The following is a 6,000-nucleotide window of genomic DNA, read 5'->3' as shown; positions in this document are numbered from 1 at the left end:
CTTAATTGTGTACTGAAAGGCAGTTTGGGTGAATGATGCCTCTGATCTATTAAGTACTTTCTTCAAGGCATGCAAATCAACGGGAAAGCAAGCAATATAGAAGTCCCGAGTATTACTGAGAAGCATTAGTTTTATTCTTAAGTTCATAAATCACATTCCCTAACCTTCCTCCTCTGTGCTCTAGAAGACATACAGATTTTATTAACTTTAATGCTCAAAGTTATCTCACATTTGGGTTGGGTTTTTTTCTTGCTTTTATTTCAGCAATGCCATTAAATGATGGACCATAACCTCGAGATCACAGCTAATTACATACAGCTACTGCTACAAAGGCATTATTTGTTCCTCGGTTTAATTCTTCACACCAGAAGTGTGAATACAGTGTTTTTTCATCTGTGGGATTTTGCTGGGGACACACTGCAAGGAGCCAGATATAGGCAACTTCGACCTGAGATTTTACTCCCATTCACAGTCAGGGAGAAAATATGTTACTCGGTTAGTATTTTGCATATCTACAACCAATTTAAATGATGTTTTGCACAGACTTCTTAAATCACATTTAAATCTCTATCTGTAGCCAGTAATCACATGTCTAGCTCTAGCCTTCCTATATAGACATTCATGTCTTTTCTTTTGCCTCTACAGCTGTTCATGGAACATAAGCATCACCCAAAGCACGCTGTATCAGTAAAGCTACAACTGAAGGATGTTTATTTTCTATTCAATACACATGCATACATACATATGCAAAGCTTTCCTCTTCGGAGATCATTTCCCACTCTACCACGTAGTTTAAGCATAGCATGTACTATCTGACACTTGAGAAAGCAAACACAGGCAGTTAGGCTAAAGCCAACGCTTCCCAACATGAGTCCTTTCAGCCAAGAGCACTCAGCTCTCTCTTAAGAGATGATCCACCATATTTTGTTTGTCTGGTCTTATGAGATTACTTCTATCTAGAAAATTAAAGCTCTGAGCCTGACGGACATCAGCCCATCTCACTCACCTGATTTTCCACCTTCTTTCATCCAGATTGGTGTAAAAGCATATTTATCTGCTGAGCCATTCCAGCTCTGTTCTCTCAGCCTCCTAAAGCTCAGACACTGTGCAGCTGGCACGCTGACACACTAAATCTAATGGTAATTTCTATCCTGATTTCAAACACTGGCGTTTTAGGTCATATTTAACAAATGCATTCTGTAATGAATTTTTCTTCCTGGCCACTTTCTGCTGTGATTTTTTTACATATATATAAAAAGCCATTGACTATACTTCACCATTTCTTTCCTTTTCCTTCCCAGCATGGATTCTTACCCTTAAATCCCACCACTGAAAGTCTTGATGTCTTGAAGTCTCATCTTCTATTAAATCAGATTTTCCAGTGATGGTGGTATGTTGGTATTTGTCTTGCAACACGTGTTAATCTTGATCAGTAATGCATAGATTCCTGAGGAGGACTGGTGTCCCTAACGCTTAATTTCAGCATTCTGCACTTTATAAAGAGTATGAAATAACACTGAAACACCTGCTACACATAACTTAGCATCAGCCTGCGCTAATCTCTTTGTATGTTCCTACACATATAACCCCTTTACTCCAATCAAAAGATTGCCATATTAGGAACAAAAAAGCCTCGAAGAGTCCTAAAACATTCAGAACTGGAAGAACACCAATCTGCTGCTGATGTTTTTCTTACACTTCAAGCAGCAGAAGCCCCTCTGCACTCATGCTACAGGAATTTGCTGGGTTATGGCTACAGCTCAAAGTCAAGCAGAAGACAGTAACACATTTCTTGCCAGGACATCAACACAAGGCTTTGAATTATGAAAGCAACCTGCTGTTTTTTTGCCTCAGCTCTTACTGCTCAGCTGCTGGAAAGGAGCTGGGAATGCTCCGTATGGAGCATCCTTAGAGACACTTCTGCCAGTAACCATGGGTGCAGGAATTGAATTGCCCAAATACTAAGCTAAAACACCAAATAGTAAACTAAAAAGCAGTAGCTCCTACTGAAGTCTCGTGCTATTTTCACCAAAGACATTTGGCTACCTCATCCTGGACAGAAACGTACATTCTGTATTTCTACTGCACTTCGTAATATTTTCAATGATAAAATACATTATTAAAAATTGAAAAAGCCAAGCCTAACTTCCTTATAATTTGATATTCTGTTTTCATATAGTGGGAGCAGATGTGCAAATGTTTGTTTACTCAGTTCTCGATAGTAGGCATTTGCTAGCAGATGCATGAAATTAATTTCTGCCCTGGTATTAAAATCATTCCCTTGATTTAAATGTCTCTTTGATAAAGAAACAGTATCATAAAGTGGTTCAGCTGATGAAGCAGCACAAATAGAAATAATGCATGCTATTTTAAGAAACAATGTTTGCTATTCTAGGATTGCTATTTCTATTTGCTTAGATTGCATAGTGTGCCTTTCAGGAAAACAAATAATTATTTGTAAAGTCTTCCATCCAAACATTTTCCTTCTGAATGTTTTTCCAAGTGCAAGATGGGGGAATGTATATACACGTATTTAACTGTAAGAAAAGTGTGTTTGGAGCTCTTCCATGACCCAGAACTGCTCAGGCGCTACAACTTCAGCTAGCACCACACAGAATTAAGTTCTACAGGGGCCAATTCGAAGCGCTGATGGGACAGGGAGGCAGAGAGTTCTCTAGGGCAAACTTTTATAGAGGTGACAGAAACTGAAGACCTCAATGCTCTTTTGAATTTCTGAATTTTATATATAAACCTAGAAGGCCTATAAGTCTTTTTATAACCTGACCATAAAAAGGAGTTAGGATCAGTGAGTCTGAAACCCTACCTCATGTTTCAGTAGGTGAACCCATTCGCTGCTTAATTGCCTTTCTAATTGATTTAGCAAGGGCAGCAGGGAGCATGAAAGTTCCAAGAGTAAAAGTAGGGGAAAAGGAGGAAAAAATGTAGAACATCATGATTGCCTGATCTGGCTAGAAGCAATCCTGCTCATGGCATTGGTTGGAACTAGATGATCTTTAAGGTCTCTTCCAACCCAAGCCATTCTACGATTTGTAAGAAGCAGCAAATTGCTGGAATCTTCACTGGGAGTGCTGTGGAGATCCGTCAGAGATGGAATACAAGCTCCCCGTTGCCTTTGTGATCAACAGTTCATGATCCACAGTTTTCAAGAAGTAGCCCAACATGTGCTGAGCATCCTGAGTCCCGACCTTTCTCTCTGTGGCTGTTAAGCACAAACTCAGAGATAAAATAAACTTAATCCCTTCCTTGTCACTGCTCCCAAAGGTGTTCCATGACCACTGCCACCACATCCCCATTGCCACATATGCCTCAGGCTGCCCACATGACACGAAGCAGCCACCTGCCCTAAAAAAAACCCCAGGCTGACAAGAAGGGTGAGACATAATAGTACTAGTGACATGTATAAACTGGTGCAGAGATAATGTCTAGTCATTGCAGAATTTGTTACTGCCCTTGTTTTTTCCCTGCCTGCACTGGTTTGCAAGTGAGTCTTTGAGACTCAGTACGACCTTCATTATCAGTTTCTTCCCTTCCAAAGATAAGGCTCTTCAGGTTCACATGGTTTTCCACCTCCACTGAAATTTAGTTCCCTTCTACTCCATCAAGGAGGAAAAAATCTTCAAGGCTGTGCTTCCTAGTGTAATAAATTGTGAAAGATAAACCTGGCTTTCCCCCACTAGCACTCCTGTTCCTTCAAGAAGAGACTATGATAAAGATGCAGAAAAAGTTCTGGTTCTGTCAGTGCACAAAAATCCATACAATATCGGTTAAAAAACCGAGGTCGCGCAGAGCCTCGAACTACAGGCTGTAATGGAAACCACCTGAGGAGCAAGGACCGACGCACAGCCCTCCTGCAGCACACAGCTCTGCAAAGCAGTCACACAAAGAGGTTTTCTGGGGCAGGCATCCCAGGCAGCCAGCCAGGCCAAAACTGAAATAAGGCTCGCCATAAAGAGGGTGTGGAAGATCTATTCTCAACACCATTTTCAAGAAAGTGAAAAAGAAAAAACAAAAGAGTGGTCTATTATCTGTCAGTCCCTTACACCTTAGCAAGGAACTATGTCATAAGCGGCTCAAATAATTGCAGAACTGGAGAAAAGGTCGCATAAGTGGTAAAATAACCTAAACTACATTGTTGAACTTGTTACTTTATATTTGCATGGCCTATACGTCTATGTTTTGGCATATGAATCCTATTCCCGTTACAGCTTCATTTCATTTTCACATAAAACCTACAGCTAATTTATTTGCTTAATTTCAGACAACAAAGCAATATTAAACCATCAGTGAAAAGAATATTCCATCAGAGTCACTGTCTGTGAAGACATCACCTATAAATCTATAGATTATAACTAATCTGCCAGGAAGTTAATGAAGTTGATGTATGATTTTGTGTCATTTACGAACTGCACCTACTGAGTAAGAACATCATAAAATGCAGTGGGTTTAAGACTGATGTGCTTTATCACAAAGTCTGCCAGTGCTTTGCTATGCCTTGGACTTCTTATAGAGGCAGCAAGTATATCCACAGGTATAAAAAAAAAAAAGTAATAAAGGAAAGTTAACTTGTTTCTTTCCTGCATTATGCAGCCCCTCCATAATGCTTCGTTAGTTTCCATCTCTGTACTAGCATCCCTGCAGGGTTACATAAATACAACAATAAAACCACAAACCACAGCCATGCGCTTTTTTCCTTCCGTGGGAAGATCCCATAGCACTTCACCAACATCAATTAATTAAGCCCTACAACACAACAGTCCTCACTGGAACACGATTTATCCGCTCACATCTCTCCGCTCAGGCGCTAAGGGGTCTGTAGCTGGGTCACAAGGGTACCGTCCCACTATGGCCCAGTGAATAAATAAATAAATATTCATCTAAAAAGACACACACAGCAGCATCACGTTGACTGCATTGCTCCTACAGACATGACCTGGGACGGCAGCAGCCCCGCCACCCAGGTTGCTATTCAGCACGCACCGTTATGTCTTGGAAGCAGCGGTTGTTTGGGTTCCCCCCTGACCCCAACCCTATGATCGCAGTTATCAGTGCCCTCAATTAACGATGAGATTTACAGCTCCTGTGAGTCATAGGAAGCAGGATGGAACTACTGCCACTGCCTCCAGAGGAAGTCTCAGGAGTGCTGGGTTGGCTGAAATATGGCCCAAGTGGCTGAAGTGCTGCTTGTCGGCTGCTGCCGCCGTGCTCAATCTGTGCCATGGGTGGAGGGAATGGGCAGACACCAACGTGCCCCTGGGGTGTCAGAGAAGTGTCCAGCTACAGGCTGTGGGGGCATCCGGGTGCTTAGCCTCACTATGTTTTTTGGCATGTGCTGCCCCGGTGTCCCCAGGGTTTGTAGGAGCAGCCTTCATCTTGTGCTGAATCCGATCCCTGCGACAGCAGGTGTAGGAAAAGCTGACATGAGGTCTGTTGTAAACACATTAGAAATTATCAGCCGAAATTTTATCTCAGCTGAATATCTCTGGTGCTTAGCAACACCTTATATTAAAATTCTGTTTTAAAATAGTGTTAATTAAGCAATTAAGGGTGGCAAGGCTTATTTTATGGCATCATTTACTCATAGTTAGATTGTGCTGTAAGGTTAACTGCACGAGGCATGTTTTATGGCCTTGTGAACTGCTGTCTTCCTTTACTCATAGCTTTTATTATGGATTATAATGAACCCTTTTTATGTATTTTAAATTATTTTTGATAACAAAGTGGTTGTCTTATCTGCCACATTACCATAAGATGCTATCAACTAGAGTTTAGATACAGTTAGAAGATCCTTCTGCACTACAGTAAATGAAGGCACGCCAAAGAGAAGTAATGTAAAAAAACAGCAGCAACATTCACCACAGGTTAGAAACAGAACGGATCGAACATGCAGAAAATATTGTGCTGCAACATGGAAAAGGAGCCTATGTACAGCAGGATAGGTATTGTTTATGAGACTGAACGATGCAGAGCCGTAGGGTAAGA

This window comes from Numida meleagris, chromosome 4 (genome assembly GCF_002078875.1).
Source record: "Numida meleagris isolate 19003 breed g44 Domestic line chromosome 4, NumMel1.0, whole genome shotgun sequence".
Taxonomy (NCBI): domain Eukaryota; kingdom Metazoa; phylum Chordata; class Aves; order Galliformes; family Numididae; genus Numida; species Numida meleagris.
Note: the sequence above shows the minus strand (reverse complement) of the source record.